This window comes from Oncorhynchus mykiss, chromosome 18 (genome assembly GCF_013265735.2).
Source record: "Oncorhynchus mykiss isolate Arlee chromosome 18, USDA_OmykA_1.1, whole genome shotgun sequence".
NCBI classification, from domain to species: Eukaryota; Metazoa; Chordata; class Actinopteri; order Salmoniformes; family Salmonidae; genus Oncorhynchus; species Oncorhynchus mykiss.
This window is the reverse complement of record NC_048582.1, coordinates 18,025,833-18,042,511: the sequence shown is the minus strand read 5'-3', so window position 1 is coordinate 18,042,511 and position 16,679 is coordinate 18,025,833. Positions and strand designations below refer to the sequence as shown.

General features: G+C 42.4%; 12 non-coding genes across 12 annotated transcripts; all 12 read left to right on the top strand.

Annotated features, from left to right (window-relative positions):
* Nucleotides 1–1,012: 1,012 nt before the first annotated feature.
* On the top strand, nt 1,013–1,095 carry trnal-cag. The gene has a single exon. It is a non-coding gene; the product is annotated as a tRNA-Leu (tRNA).
* Nucleotides 1,096–1,858: 763 nt separating this feature from the next.
* Nucleotides 1,859–1,941, top strand: trnal-cag. The gene has a single exon. It is a non-coding gene; the product is annotated as a tRNA-Leu (tRNA).
* Nucleotides 1,942–2,626: 685 nt separating this feature from the next.
* trnal-cag lies at nt 2,627–2,709 on the top strand. The gene has a single exon. It is a non-coding gene; the product is annotated as a tRNA-Leu (tRNA).
* Nucleotides 2,710–3,198: 489 nt separating this feature from the next.
* Nucleotides 3,199–3,281, top strand: trnal-cag. The gene has a single exon. It is a non-coding gene; the product is annotated as a tRNA-Leu (tRNA).
* Nucleotides 3,282–4,057: 776 nt separating this feature from the next.
* Nucleotides 4,058–4,140, top strand: trnal-cag. Its single transcript has one exon. It is a non-coding gene; the product is annotated as a tRNA-Leu (tRNA).
* Nucleotides 4,141–4,629: 489 nt separating this feature from the next.
* On the top strand, nt 4,630–4,712 carry trnal-cag. The gene has a single exon. It is a non-coding gene; the product is annotated as a tRNA-Leu (tRNA).
* Nucleotides 4,713–5,491: 779 nt separating this feature from the next.
* trnal-cag lies at nt 5,492–5,574 on the top strand. Its single transcript has one exon. It is a non-coding gene; the product is annotated as a tRNA-Leu (tRNA).
* A 489-nt stretch (nt 5,575–6,063) lies between these two features.
* trnal-cag lies at nt 6,064–6,146 on the top strand. Its single transcript has one exon. It is a non-coding gene; the product is annotated as a tRNA-Leu (tRNA).
* Nucleotides 6,147–9,368: 3,222 nt separating this feature from the next.
* trnal-cag lies at nt 9,369–9,451 on the top strand. The gene has a single exon. It is a non-coding gene; the product is annotated as a tRNA-Leu (tRNA).
* A 489-nt stretch (nt 9,452–9,940) lies between these two features.
* Nucleotides 9,941–10,023, top strand: trnal-cag. The gene has a single exon. It is a non-coding gene; the product is annotated as a tRNA-Leu (tRNA).
* A 5,651-nt stretch (nt 10,024–15,674) lies between these two features.
* On the top strand, nt 15,675–15,757 carry trnal-cag. Its single transcript has one exon. It is a non-coding gene; the product is annotated as a tRNA-Leu (tRNA).
* A 489-nt stretch (nt 15,758–16,246) lies between these two features.
* Nucleotides 16,247–16,329, top strand: trnal-cag. The gene has a single exon. It is a non-coding gene; the product is annotated as a tRNA-Leu (tRNA).
* Nucleotides 16,330–16,679: the final 350 nt, after the last annotated feature.

Sequence of the window (16,679 nt, the reverse complement as noted above, 5' to 3'; positions counted from 1 at the left end):
ATGGTAAGAAAGAGCTTGCTATTGTTTATAAGAGCAGTTCCCCCCCCCAAATAAAAATAAAACACGATTGCGTTAAAATAACCATTATGCCATTTGCTAAGACTCCCCCCATTTTGACATGTGGACGTGTTGTCACTCTCACCCTGACACTTTTTCGGTCTTAGCTGAGGTATTTTATCATTTATATCAGAATGGTCATATTCTGAGGCCACTTTAGCGCTCAATCAATGACGATTTACTAGGCTTTTCCCGTTGACGGACATATTGAAGATAAATCAATGACAGGAGTTTTTAATTGGTTAAAACCAATGACTAGTTGATGTTGAAAGTGCAAGTCAGTATTGTGCATTTACTGGTCTTTGTGGTGATCTTAGGAGGCCGTACCTATATCTACTTTTAGCTAGTACGCTTTATCCTGACACCAAATGCAGCTTTTAGCAGTCAGGATGGCCGAGCGGTCTAAGGCGCTGCGTTCAGGTCGCAGTCTCCCCTGGAGGCGTGGGTTCGTATCCCACTTCTGACATACTTTTAACGCCTGCATGTCATACTGCTTTGCAAGAACCAGTTAATGAGAGGTTGAAAGAGAATTGCACGAATTTCACAGGCGGGCCACAAACAGGCAAGGATAAGGATAAGCCTAATGATCATACTTGTTCACAAGAACGGAAATATAAAATAGCGGTACATAGTACGAATATATCAACATCAATCAGTATTATTTATGGTAAGAAAGAGCTTGCTAATGTTTATAAGAGCAGTTCCATTGTTCCTTTAGCGAATCCTAGTGGTGAGATGGTGTATATGCACCCTGGGCTGACGAAACCAGGATAAATGATTAATTTCTCTTTCTTTGGTGCTGGCTGAGCGAGAGGAAACTATTAGTAGCCTAGCCTATGTCAATTTAAACTTTTACCCGATTCACTGTAAGTTATATAATTTGAAAAATATATGACCGATTACAAGACCACATAAAGATGAATAAATCAGAAGGGACACGTAATATTTGACAGAAGTCAGGATGGCCGAGCGGTCTAAGGCGCTGCGTTCAGGTCGCAGTCTCCCCTGGAGGCGTGGGTTCGAATCCCACTTCTGACATACTTTTAACGCCTGCATGTCATACTGCGTTGCAAGAACCAGTTGACAAATAAGTGGCTTAAGATAATGGAAATTACATCCAGTTAACATGAGCAGTGAATAACTATCGTATTTTTAACATTCTGCAAAAACAGCTAGTTGACGAGAGGTTGAAAGAGAATTGCACGAATTTCACAGGCGGGCCACAAACAGGCAAATAACAAAAGGTATCTCGGAACGCACAACTCGTCGGTCGTTGTCACTGGATTGTATTGGTGGGAAGAAAAAAATATGGTGTGCAGGGTAATCGAAGTCGCTGCATCTAAAGTCAAGCCACGGGTCACAGGTGAGACCCCTTTTTAACCCCCCCCCAAATAAAAATAAAACACGATTGCGTTAAAATAACCATTATGCCATTTGCTAAGACTCCCCCCATTTTGACATGTGGACGTGTTGTCACTCTCACCCTGATGGTTGCTGATACTTCCAGACACTTTTTCGGTCTTAGCTGAGGTATTTTATCATTTATATCAGAATGGTCATATTCTGAGGCCACTTTAGCGCTCAATCAATGACGATTTACTAGGCTTTTCCCGTTGACGGACATATTGAAGATAAATCAATGACAGGAGTTTTTAATTGGTTAAAACCAATGACTATTTGATGTTGAAAGTGCAAGTCAGTATTGTGCATTTACTGGTCTTTGTGGTGATCTTAGGAGGCCGTACCTATATCTACTTTTAGCTAGTACGCTTTATCCTGACACCAAATGCAGCTTTTAGCAGTCAGGATGGCCGAGCGGTCTAAGGCGCTGCGTTCAGGTCGCAGTCTCCCCTGGAGGCGTGGGTTCGAATCCCACTTCTGACATACTTTTAACGCCTGCATGTCATACTGCTTTGCAAGAACCAGTTAATGAGAGGTTGAAAGAGAATTGCACGAATTTCACAGGCGGGCCACAAACAGGCAAGGATAAGGATAAGCCTAATGATCATACTTGTTCACAAGAACGGAAATATAAAATAGCAGCGCCTTAGACCGCTCGGTGGGAAGAAAAAAAATATGGTGTGCAGGGTAATCGAAGTCGCTGCATCTAAAGTCAAGCCACGGGTCACAGGTGAGACCCCTTTTTAACCCCCCCCCAAATAAAAATAAAACACGATTGCGTTAAAATAACCATTATGCCATTTGCTAAGACTCCCCCCATTTTGACATGTGGACGTGTTGTCACTCTCACCCTGATGGTTGCTGATACTTCCAGACACTTTTTCGGTCTTAGCTGAGGTATTTTATCATTTATATCAGAATGGTCATATTCTGAGGCCACTTTAGCGCTCAATCAATGACGATTTACTAGGCTTTTCCCGTTGACGGACATATTGAAGATAAATCAATGACAGGAGTTTTTAATTGGTTAAAACCAATGACTATTTGATGTTGAAAGTGCAAGTCAGTATTGTGCATTTACTGGTCTTTGTGGTGATCTTAGGAGGCCGTACCTATATCTACTTTTAGCTAGTACGCTTTATCCTGACACCAAATGCAGCTTTTAGCAGTCAGGATGGCCGAGCGGTCTAAGGCGCTGCGTTCAGGTCGCAGTCTCCCCTGGAGGCGTGGGTTCGAATCCCACTTCTGACATACTTTTAACGCCTGCATGTCATACTGCTTTGCAAGAACCAGTTAATGAGAGGTTGAAAGAGAATTGCACGAATTTCACAGGCGGGCCACAAACAGGCAAGGATAAGGATAAGCCTAATGATCATACTTGTTCACAAGAACGGAAATATAAAATAGCGGTACATAGTACGAATATATCAACATCAATCAGTATTATTTATGGTAAGAAAGAGCTTGCTAATGTTTATAAGAGCAGTTCCATTGTTCCTTTAGCGAATCCTAGTGGTGAGATGGTGTATATGCACCCTGGGCTGACGAAACCAGGATAAATGATTAATTTCTCTTTCTTTGGTGCTGGCTGAGCGAGAGGAAACTATTAGTAGCCTAGCCTATGTCAATTTAAACTTTTACCCGATTCACTGTAAGTTATATAATTTGAAAAATATATGACCGATTACAAGACCACATAAAGATGAATAAATCAGAAGGGACACGTAATATTTGACAGAAGTCAGGATGGCCGAGCGGTCTAAGGCGCTGCGTTCAGGTCGCAGTCTCCCCTGGAGGCGTGGGTTCGAATCCCACTTCTGACATACTTTTAACGCCTGCATGTCATACTGCGTTGCAAGAACCAGTTGACAAATAAGTGGCTTAAGATAATGGAAATTACATCCAGTTAACATGAGCAGTGAATAACTATCGTATTTTTAACATTCTGCAAAAACAGCTAGTTGACGAGAGGTTGAAAGAGAATTGCACGAATTTCACAGGCGGGCCACAAACAGGCAAATAACAAAAGGTATCTCGGAACGCACAACTCGTCGGTCGTTGTCACTGGATTGTATTGGTGGGAAGAAAAAAATATGGTGTGCAGGGTAATCGAAGTCGCTGCATCTAAAGTCAAGCCACGGGTCACAGGTGAGACCCCTTTTTAACCCCCCCCCCCCCCCCCCCCCCAAATAAAAATAAAACACGATTGCGTTAAAATAACCATTATGCCATTTGCTAAGACTCCCCCCATTTTGACATGTGGACGTGTTGTCACTCTCACCCTGATGGTTGCTGATACTTCCAGACACTTTTTCGGTCTTAGCTGAGGTATTTTATCATTTATATCAGAATGGTCATATTCTGAGGCCACTTTAGCGCTCAATCAATGACGATTTACTAGGCTTTTCCCGTTGACGGACATATTGAAGATAAATCAATGACAGGAGTTTTTAATTGGTTAAAACCAATGACTATTTGATGTTGAAAGTGCAAGTCAGTATTGTGCATTTACTGGTCTTTGTGGTGATCTTAGGAGGCCGTACCTATATCTACTTTTAGCTAGTACGCTTTATCCTGACACCAAATGCAGCTTTTAGCAGTCAGGATGGCCGAGCGGTCTAAGGCGCTGCGTTCAGGTCGCAGTCTCCCCTGGAGGCGTGGGTTCGAATCCCACTTCTGACATACTTTTAACGCCTGCATGTCATACTGCTTTGCAAGAACCAGTTAATGAGAGGTTGAAAGAGAATTGCACGAATTTCACAGGCGGGCCACAAACAGGCAAGGATAAGGATAAGCCTAATGATCATACTTGTTCACAAGAACGTAAATATAAAATAGCGGTACATAGTACGAATATATCAACATCAATCAGTATTATTTATGGTAAGAAAGAGCTTGCTAATGTTTATAAGAGCAGTTCCATTGTTCCTTTAGCGAATCCTAGTGGTGAGATGGTGTATATGCACCCTGGGCTGACGAAACCAGGATAAATGATTAATTTCTCTTTCTTTGGTGCTGGCTGAGCGAGAGGAAACTATTAGTAGCCTAGCCTATGTCAATTTAAACTTTTACCCGATTCACTGTAAGTTATATAATTTGAAAAATATATGACCGATTACAAGACCACATAAAGATGAATAAATCAGAAGGGACACGTAATATTTGACAGAAGTCAGGATGGCCGAGCGGTCTAAGGCGCTGCGTTCAGGTCGCAGTCTCCCCTGGAGGCGTGGGTTCGAATCCCACTTCTGACATACTTTTAACGCCTGCATGTCATACTGCGTTGCAAGAACCAGTTGACAAATAAGTGGCTTAAGATAATGGAAATTACATCCAGTTAACATGAGCAGTGAATAACTATCGTATTTTTAACATTCTGCAAAAACAGCTAGTTGACGAGAGGTTGAAAGAGAATTGCACGAATTTCACAGGCGGGCCACAAACAGGCAAATAACAAAAGGTATCTCGGAACGCACAACTCGTCGGTCGTTGTCACTGGATTGTATTGGTGGGAAGAAAAAAATATGGTGTGCAGGGTAATCGAAGTCGCTGCATCTAAAGTCAAGCCACGGGTCACAGGTGAGACCCCTTTTTAACCCCCCCCCCCCCCCCCCCCCCCCCAAATAAAAATAAAACACGATTGCGTTAAAATAACCATTATGCCATTTGCTAAGACTCCCCCCATTTTGACATGTGGACGTGTTGTCACTCTCACCCTGATGGTTGCTGATACTTCCAGACACTTTTTCGGTCTTAGCTGAGGTATTTTATCATTTATATCAGAATGGTCATATTCTGAGGCCACTTTAGCGCTCAATCAATGACGATTTACTAGGCTTTTCCCGTTGACGGACATATTGAAGATAAATCAATGACAGGAGTTTTTAATTGGTTAAAACCAATGACTATTTGATGTTGAAAGTGCAAGTCAGTATTGTGCATTTACTGGTCTTTGTGGTGATCTTAGGAGGCCGTACCTATATCTACTTTTAGCTAGTACGCTTTATCCTGACACCAAATGCAGCTTTTAGCAGTCAGGATGGCCGAGCGGTCTAAGGCGCTGCGTTCAGGTCGCAGTCTCCCCTGGAGGCGTGGGTTCGAATCCCACTTCTGACATACTTTTAACGCCTGCATGTCATACTGCTTTGCAAGAACCAGTTAATGAGAGGTTGAAAGAGAATTGCACGAATTTCACAGGCGGGCCACAAACAGGCAAGGATAAGGATAAGCCTAATGATCATACTTGTTCACAAGAACGGAAATATAAAATAGCGGTACATAGTACGAATATATCAACATCAATCAGTATTATTTATGGTAAGAAAGAGCTTGCTAATGTTTATAAGAGCAGTTCCATTGTTCCTTTAGCGAATCCTAGTGGTGAGATGGTGTATATGCACCCTGGGCTGACGAAACCAGGATAAATGATTAATTTCTCTTTCTTTGGTGCTGGCTGAGCGAGAGGAAACTATTAGTAGCCTAGCCTATGTCAATTTAAACTTTTACCCGATTCACTGTAAGTTATATAATTTGAAAAATATATGACCGATTACAAGACCACATAAAGATGAATAAATCAGAAGGGACACGTAATATTTGACAGAAGTCAGGATGGCCGAGCGGTCTAAGGCGCTGCGTTCAGGTCGCAGTCTCCCCTGGAGGCGTGGGTTCGAATCCCACTTCTGACATACTTTTAACGCCTGCATGTCATACTGCGTTGCAAGAACCAGTTGACAAATAAGTGGCTTAAGATAATGGAAATTACATCCAGTTAACATGAGCAGTGAATAACTATCGTATTTTTAACATTCTGCAAAAACAGCTAGTTGACGAGAGGTTGAAAGAGAATTGCACGAATTTCACAGGCGGGCCACAAACAGGCAAATAACAAAAGGTATCTCGGAACGCACAACTCGTCGGTCGTTGTCACTGGATTGTATTGGTGGGAAGAAAAAAATATGGTGTGCAGGGTAATCGAAGTCGCTGCATCTAAAGTCAAGCCACGGGTCACAGGTGAGACCCCTTTTTAACCCCCCCCCCCCCCCCCCCCCCCCCAAATAAAAATAAAACACGATTGCGTTAAAATAACCATTATGCCATTAGCTAAGACTCCCCCCATTTTGACATGTGGACGTGTTGTCACTCTCACCCTGATGGTTGCTGATACTTCCAGACACTTTTTCGGTCTTAGCTGAGGTATTTTATCATTTATATCAGAATGGTCATATTCTGAGGCCACTTTAGCGCTCAATCAATGACGATTTACTAGGCTTTTCCCGTTGACGGACATATTGAAGATAAATCAATGACAGGAGTTTTTAATTGGTTAAAACCAATGACTATTTGATGTTGAAAGTGCAAGTCAGTATTGTGCATTTACTGGTCTTTGTGGTGATCTTAGGAGGCCGTACCTATATCTACTTTTAGCTAGTACGCTTTATCCTGACACCAAATGCAGCTTTTAGCAGTCAGGATGGCCGAGCGGTCTAAGGCGCTGCGTTCAGGTCGCAGTCTCCCCTGGAGGCGTGGGTTCGAATCCCACTTCTGGCATACTTTTAACGCCTGCATGTCATACTGCTTTGCAAGAACCAGTTAATGAGAGGTTGAAAGAGAATTGCACGAATTTCACAGGCGGGCCACAAACAGGCAAGGATAAGGATAAGCCTAATGATCATACTTGTTCACAAGAACGGAAATATAAAATAGCGGTACATAGTACGAATATATCAACATCGTTGATATAGAACCAGTTGACAAATAAGTGGCTTAAGATAATGGAAATTACATCCAGTTAACATGAGCAGTGAATAACTATCGTATTTTTAACATTCTGCAAAAACAGCTAGTTGACGAGAGGTTGAAAGAGAATTGCACGAATTTCACAGGCGGGCCACAAACAGGCAAATAACAAAAGGTATCTCGGAACGCACAACTCGTCGGTCGTTGTCACTGGATTGTATTGGTGGGAAGAAAAAAATATGGTGTGCAGGGTAATCGAAGTCGCTGCATCTAAAGTCAAGCCACGGGTCACAGGTGAGACCCCTTTTTAACCCCCCCCCCCCCCCCCCCCCCAAATAAAAATAAAACACGATTGCGTTAAAATAACCATTATGCCATTTGCTAAGACTCCCCCCATTTTGACATGTGGACGTGTTGTCACTCTCACCCTGATGGTTGCTGATACTTCCAGACACTTTTTCGGTCTTAGCTGAGGTATTTGATCATTTATATCAGAATGGTCATATTCTGAGGCCACTTTAGCGCTCAATCAATGACGATTTACTAGGCTTTTCCCGTTGACGGACATATTGAAGATAAATCAATGACAGGAGTTTTTAATTGGTTAAAACCAATGACTATTTGATGTTGAAAGTGCAAGTCAGTATTGTGCATTTACTGGTCTTTGTGGTGATCTTAGGAGGCCGTACCTATATCTACTTTTAGCTAGTACGCTTTATCCTGACACCAAATGCAGCTTTTAGCAGTCAGGATGGCCGAGCGGTCTAAGGCGCTGCGTTCAGGTCGCAGTCTCCCCTGGAGGCGTGGGTTCGAATCCCACTTCTGGCATACTTTTAACGCCTGCATGTCATACTGCTTTGCAAGAACCAGTTAATGAGAGGTTGAAAGAGAATTGCACGAATTTCACAGGCGGGCCACAAACAGGCAAGGATAAGGATAAGCCTAATGATCATACTTGTTCACAAGAACGGAAATATAAAATAGCGGTACATAGTACGAATATATCAACATCAATCAGTATTATTTATGGTAAGAAAGAGCTTGCTAATGTTTATAAGAGCAGTTCCATTGTTCCTTTAGCGAATCCTAGTGGTGAGATGGTGTATATGCACCCTGGGCTGACGAAACCAGGATAAATGATTAATTTCTCTTTCTTTGGTGCTGGCTGAGCGAGAGGAAACTATTAGTAGCCTAGCCTATTTCAATTTAAACTTTTACCCGATTCACTGTAAGTTATATAATTTGAAAAATATATGACCGATTACAAGACCACATAAAGATGAATAAATCAGAAGGGACACGTAATATTTGACAGAAGTCAGGATGGCCGAGCGGTCTAAGGCGCTGCGTTCAGGTCGCAGTCTCCCCTGGAGGCGTGTGTTCGAATCCCACTTCTGACATACTTTTAACGCCTGCATGTCATACTGCGTTGCAAGAACCAGTTGACAAATAAGTGGCTTAAGATAATGGAAATTACATCCAGTTAACATGAGCAGTGAATAACTATCGTATTTTTAACATTCTGCAAAAACAGCTAGTTGACGAGAGGTTGAAAGAGAATTGCACGAATTTCACAGGCGGGCCACAAACAGGCAAATAACAAAAGGTATCTCGGAACGCACAACTCGTCGGTCGTTGTCACTGGATTGTATTGGTGGGAAGAAAAAAATATGGTGTGCAGGGTAATCGAAGTCGCTGCATCTAAAGTCAAGCCACGGGTCACAGGTGAGACCCCTTTTTAACCCCCCCCCCCCCCCCCAAATAAAAATAAAACACGATTGCGTTAAAATAACCATTATGCCATTTGCTAAGACTCCCCCCATTTTGACATGTGGACGTGTTGTCACTCTCACCCTGATGGTTGCTGATACTTCCAGACACTTTTTCGGTCTTAGCTGAGGTATTTTATCATTTATATCAGAATGGTCATATTCTGAGGCCACTTTAGCGCTCAATCAATGACGATTTACTAGGCTTTTCCCGTTGACGGACATATTGAAGATAAATCAATGACAGGAGTTTTTAATTGGTTAAAACCAATGACTATTTGATGTTGAAAGTGCAAGTCAGTATTGTGCATTTACTGGTCTTTGTGGTGATCTTAGGAGGCCGTACCTATATCTACTTTTAGCTAGTACGCTTTATCCTGACACCAAATGCAGCTTTTAGCAGTCAGGATGGCCGAGCGGTCTAAGGCGCTGCGTTCAGGTCGCAGTCTCCCCTGGAGGCGTGGGTTCGAATCCCACTTCTGACATACTTTTAACGCCTGCATGTCATACTGCTTTGCAAGAACCAGTTAATGAGAGGTTGAAAGAGAATTGCACGAATTTCACAGGCGGGCCACAAACAGGCAAGGATAAGGATAAGCCTAATGATCATACTTGTTCACAAGAACGGAAATATAAAATAGCGGTACATAGTACGAATATATCAACATCAATCAGTATTATTTATGGTAAGAAAGAGCTTGCTAATGTTTATAAGAGCAGTTCCATTGTTCCTTTAGCGAATCCTAGTGGTGAGATGGTGTATATGCACCCTGGGCTGACGAAACCAGGATAAATGATTAATTTCTCTTTCTTTGGTGCTGGCTGAGCGAGAGGAAACTATTAGTAGCCTAGCCTATGTCAATTTAAACTTTTACCCGATTCACTGTAAGTTATATAATTTGAAAAATATATGACCGATTACAAGACCACATAAAGATGAATAAATCAGAAGGGACACGTAATATTTGACAGAAGTCAGGATGGCCGAGCGGTCTAAGGCGCTGCGTTCAGGTCGCAGTCTCCCCTGGAGGCGTGGGTTCGAATCCCACTTCTGACATACTTTTAACGCCTGCATGTCATACTGCGTTGCAAGAACCAGTTGACAAATAAGTGGCTTAAGATAATGGAAATTACATCCAGTTAACATGAGCAGTGAATAACTATCGTATTTTTAACATTCTGCAAAAACAGCTAGTTGACGAGAGGTTGAAAGAGAATTGCACGAATTTCACAGGCGGGCCACAAACAGGCAAATAACAAAAGGTATCTCGGAACGCACAACTCGTCGGTCGTTGTCACTGGATTGTATTGGTGGGAAGAAAAAAATATGGTGTGCAGGGTAATCGAAGTCGCTGCATCTAAAGTCAAGCCACGGGTCACAGGTGAGACCCCTTTTTAACCCCCCCCCCCAAATAAAAATAAAACACGATTGCGTTAAAATAACCATTATGCCATTTGCTAAGACTCCCCCCATTTTGACATGTGGACGTGTTGTCACTCTCACCCTGATGGTTGCTGATACTTCCAGACACTTTTTCGGTCTTAGCTGAGGTATTTTATCATTTATATCAGAATGGTCATATTCTGAGGCCACTTTAGCGCTCAATCAATGACGATTTACTAGGCTTTTCCCGTTGACGGACATATTGAAGATAAATCAATGACAGGAGTTTTTAATTGGTTAAAACCAATGACTATTTGATGTTGAAAGTGCAAGTCAGTATTGTGCATTTACTGGTCTTTGTGGTGATCTTAGGAGGCCGTACCTATATCTACTTTTAGCTAGTACGCTTTATCCTGACACCAAATGCAGCTTTTAGCAGTCAGGATGGCCGAGCGGTCTAAGGCGCTGCGTTCAGGTCGCAGTCTCCCCTGGAGGCGTGGGTTCGAATCCCACTTCTGGCATACTTTTAACGCCTGCATGTCATACTGCTTTGCAAGAACCAGTTAATGAGAGGTTGAAAGAGAATTGCACGAATTTCACAGGCGGGCCACAAACAGGCAAGGATAAGGATAAGCCTAATGATCATACTTGTTCACAAGAACGGAAATATAAAATAGCGGTACATAGTACGAATATATCAACATCGTTGATATAGAACCAGTTGACAAATAAGTGGCTTAAGATAATGGAAATTACATCCAGTTAACATGAGCAGTGAATAACTATCGTATTTTTAACATTCTGCAAAAACAGCTAGTTGACGAGAGGTTGAAAGAGAATTGCACGAATTTCACAGGCGGGCCACAAACAGGCAAATAACAAAAGGTATCTCGGAACGCACAACTCGTCGGTCGTTGTCACTGGATTGTATTGGTGGGAAGAAAAAAATATGGTGTGCAGGGTAATCGAAGTCGCTGCATCTAAAGTCAAGCCACGGGTCACAGGTGAGACCCCTTTTTAACCCCCCCCCCCCCCCCCCCCCAAATAAAAATAAAACACGATTGCGTTAAAATAACCATTATGCCATTTGCTAAGACTCCCCCCATTTTGACATGTGGACGTGTTGTCACTCTCACCCTGATGGTTGCTGATACTTCCAGACACTTTTTCGGTCTTAGCTGAGGTATTTGATCATTTATATCAGAATGGTCATATTCTGAGGCCACTTTAGCGCTCAATCAATGACGATTTACTAGGCTTTTCCCGTTGACGGACATATTGAAGATAAATCAATGACAGGAGTTTTTAATTGGTTAAAACCAATGACTATTTGATGTTGAAAGTGCAAGTCAGTATTGTGCATTTACTGGTCTTTGTGGTGATCTTAGGAGGCCGTACCTATATCTACTTTTAGCTAGTACGCTTTATCCTGACACCAAATGCAGCTTTTAGCAGTCAGGATGGCCGAGCGGTCTAAGGCGCTGCGTTCAGGTCGCAGTCTCCCCTGGAGGCGTGGGTTCGAATCCCACTTCTGGCATACTTTTAACGCCTGCATGTCATACTGCTTTGCAAGAACCAGTTAATGAGAGGTTGAAAGAGAATTGCACGAATTTCACAGGCGGGCCACAAACAGGCAAGGATAAGGATAAGCCTAATGATCATACTTGTTCACAAGAACGGAAATATAAAATAGCGGTACATAGTACGAATATATCAACATCAATCAGTATTATTTATGGTAAGAAAGAGCTTGCTAATGTTTATAAGAGCAGTTCCATTGTTCCTTTAGCGAATCCTAGTGGTGAGATGGTGTATATGCACCCTGGGCTGACGAAACCAGGATAAATGATTAATTTCTCTTTCTTTGGTGCTGGCTGAGCGAGAGGAAACTATTAGTAGCCTAGCCTATTTCAATTTAAACTTTTACCCGATTCACTGTAAGTTATATAATTTGAAAAATATATGACCGATTACAAGACCACATAAAGATGAATAAATCAGAAGGGACACGTAATATTTGACAGAAGTCAGGATGGCCGAGCGGTCTAAGGCGCTGCGTTCAGGTCGCAGTCTCCCCTGGAGGCGTGTGTTCGAATCCCACTTCTGACATACTTTTAACGCCTGCATGTCATACTGCGTTGCAAGAACCAGTTGACAAATAAGTGGCTTAAGATAATGGAAATTACATCCAGTTAACATGAGCAGTGAATAACTATCGTATTTTTAACATTCTGCAAAAACAGCTAGTTGACGAGAGGTTGAAAGAGAATTGCACGAATTTCACAGGCGGGCCACAAACAGGCAAATAACAAAAGGTATCTCGGAACGCACAACTCGTCGGTCGTTGTCACTGGATTGTATTGGTGGGAAGAAAAAAATATGGTGTGCAGGGTAATCGAAGTCGCTGCATCTAAAGTCAAGCCACGGGTCACAGGTGAGACCCCTTTTTAACCCCCCCCCCCCCCCCCAAATAAAAATAAAACACGATTGCGTTAAAATAACCATTATGCCATTTGCTAAGACTCCCCCCATTTTGACATGTGGACGTGTTGTCACTCTCACCCTGATGGTTGCTGATACTTCCAGACACTTTTTCGGTCTTAGCTGAGGTATTTTATCATTTATATCAGAATGGTCATATTCTGAGGCCACTTTAGCGCTCAATCAATGACGATTTACTAGGCTTTTCCCGTTGACGGACATATTGAAGATAAATCAATGACAGGAGTTTTTAATTGGTTAAAACCAATGACTATTTGATGTTGAAAGTGCAAGTCAGTATTGTGCATTTACTGGTCTTTGTGGTGATCTTAGGAGGCCGTACCTATATCTACTTTTAGCTAGTACGCTTTATCCTGACACCAAATGCAGCTTTTAGCAGTCAGGATGGCCGAGCGGTCTAAGGCGCTGCGTTCAGGTCGCAGTCTCCCCTGGAGGCGTGGGTTCGAATCCCACTTCTGGCATACTTTTAACGCCTGCATGTCATACTGCTTTGCAAGAACCAGTTAATGAGAGGTTGAAAGAGAATTGCACGAATTTCACAGGCGGGCCACAAACAGGCAAGGATAAGGATAAGCCTAATGATCATACTTGTTCACAAGAACGGAAATATAAAATAGCGGTACATAGTACGAATATATCAACATCGTTGATATAGAACCAGTTGACAAATAAGTGGCTTAAGATAATGGAAATTACATCCAGTTAACATGAGCAGTGAATAACTATCGTATTTTTAACATTCTGCAAAAACAGCTAGTTGACGAGAGGTTGAAAGAGAATTGCACGAATTTCACAGGCGGGCCACAAACAGGCAAATAACAAAAGGTATCTCGGAACGCACAACTCGTCGGTCGTTGTCACTGGATTGTATTGGTGGGAAGAAAAAAATATGGTGTGCAGGGTAATCGAAGTCGCTGCATCTAAAGTCAAGCCACGGGTCACAGGTGAGACCCCTTTTTAACCCCCCCCCCCCCCCCCCCCCCAAATAAAAATAAAACACGATTGCGTTAAAATAACCATTATGCCATTTGCTAAGACTCCCCCCATTTTGACATGTGGACGTGTTGTCACTCTCACCCTGATGGTTGCTGATACTTCCAGACACTTTTTCGGTCTTAGCTGAGGTATTTGATCATTTATATCAGAATGGTCATATTCTGAGGCCACTTTAGCGCTCAATCAATGACGATTTACTAGGCTTTTCCCGTTGACGGACATATTGAAGATAAATCAATGACAGGAGTTTTTAATTGGTTAAAACCAATGACTATTTGATGTTGAAAGTGCAAGTCAGTATTGTGCATTTACTGGTCTTTGTGGTGATCTTAGGAGGCCGTACCTATATCTACTTTTAGCTAGTACGCTTTATCCTGACACCAAATGCAGCTTTTAGCAGTCAGGATGGCCGAGCGGTCTAAGGCGCTGCGTTCAGGTTGCAGTCTCCCCTGGAGGCGTGGGTTCGAATCCCACTTCTGGCATACTTTTAACGCCTGCATGTCATACTGCTTTGCAAGAACCAGTTAATGAGAGGTTGAAAGAGAATTGCACGAATTTCACAGGCGGGCCACAAACAGGCAAGGATAAGGATAAGCCTAATGATCATACTTGTTCACAAGAACGGAAATATAAAATAGCGGTACATAGTACGAATATATCAACATCAATCAGTATTATTTATGGTAAGAAAGAGCTTGCTAATGTTTATAAGAGCAGTTCCATTGTTCCTTTAGCGAATCCTAGTGGTGAGATGGTGTATATGCACCCTGGGCTGACGAAACCAGGATAAATGATTAATTTCTCTTTCTTTGGTGCTGGCTGAGCGAGAGGAAACTATTAGTAGCCTAGCCTATTTCAATTTAAACTTTTACCCGATTCACTGTAAGTTATATAATTTGAAAAATATATGACCGATTACAAGACCACATAAAGATGAATAAATCAGAAGGGACACGTAATATTTGACAGAAGTCAGGATGGCCGAGCGGTCTAAGGCGCTGCGTTCAGGTCGCAGTCTCCCCTGGAGGCGTGTGTTCGAATCCCACTTCTGACATACTTTTAACGCCTGCATGTCATACTGCGTTGCAAGAACCAGTTGACAAATAAGTGGCTTAAGATAATGGAAATTACATCCAGTTAACATGAGCAGTGAATAACTATCGTATTTTTAACATTCTGCAAAAACAGCTAGTTGACGAGAGGTTGAAAGAGAATTGCACGAATTTCACAGGCGGGCCACAAACAGGCAAATAACAAAAGGTATCTCGGAACGCACAACTCGTCGGTCGTTGTCACTGGATTGTATTGGTGGGAAGAAAAAAATATGGTGTGCAGGGTAATCGAAGTCGCTGCATCTAAAGTCAAGCCACGGGTCACAGGTGAGACCCCTTTTTAACCCCCCCCCCCCCCCCCCAAATAAAAATAAAACACGATTGCGTTAAAATAACCATTATGCCATTTGCTAAGACTCCCCCCATTTTGACATGTGGACGTGTTGTCACTCTCACCCTGATGGTTGCTGATACTTCCAGACACTTTTTCGGTCTTAGCTGAGGTATTTTATCATTTATATCAGAATGGTCATATTCTGAGGCCACTTTAGCGCTCAATCAATGACGATTTACTAGGCTTTTCCCGTTGACGGACATATTGAAGATAAATCAATGACAGGAGTTTTTAATTGGTTAAAACCAATGACTATTTGATGTTGAAAGTGCAAGTCAGTATTGTGCATTTACTGGTCTTTGTGGTGATCTTAGGAGGCCGTACCTATATCTACTTTTAGCTAGTACGCTTTATCCTGACACCAAATGCAGCTTTTAGCAGTCAGGATGGCCGAGCGGTCTAAGGCGCTGCGTTCAGGTCGCAGTCTCCCCTGGAGGCGTGGGTTCGAATCCCACTTCTGACATACTTTTAACGCCTGCATGTCATACTGCTTTGCAAGAACCAGTTAATGAGAGGTTGAAAGAGAATTGCACGAATTTCACAGGCGGGCCACAAACAGGCAAGGATAAGGATAAGCCTAATGATCATACTTGTTCACAAGAACGGAAATATAAAATAGCGGTACATAGTACGAATATATCAACATCAATCAGTATTATTTATGGTAAGAAAGAGCTTGCTAATGTTTATAAGAGCAGTTCCATTGTTCCTTTAGCGAATCCTAGTGGTGAGATGGTGTATATGCACCCTGGGCTGACGAAACCAGGATAAATGATTAATTTCTCTTTCTTTGGTGCTGGCTGAGCGAGAGGAAACTATTAGTAGCCTAGCCTATGTCAATTTAAACTTTTACCCGATTCACTGTAAGTTATATAATTTGAAAAATATATGACCGATTACAAGACCACATAAAGATGAATAAATCAGAAGGGACACGTAATACTTGACAGAAGTCAGGATGGCCGAGCGGTCTAAGGCGCTGCGTTCAGGTCGCAGTCTCCCCTGGAGGCGTGGGTTCGAATCCCACTTCTGACATACTTTTAACGCCTGCATGTCATACTGCGTTGCAAGAACCAGTTGACAAATAAGTGGCTTAAGATAATGGAAATTACATCCAGTTAACATGAGCAGTGAATAACTATCGTATTTTTAACATTCTGCAAAAACAGCTAGTTGACGAGAGGTTGAAAGAGAATTGCACGAATTTCACAGGCGGGCCACAAACAGGCAAATAACAAAAGGTATCTCGGAACGCACAACTCGTCGGTCGTTGTCACTGGATTGTATTGGTGGGAAGAAAAAAATATGGTGTGCAGGGTAATCGAAGTCGCTGCATCTAAAGTCAAGCCACGGGTCACAGGTGAGACCCCTTTTTAACCCCCCCC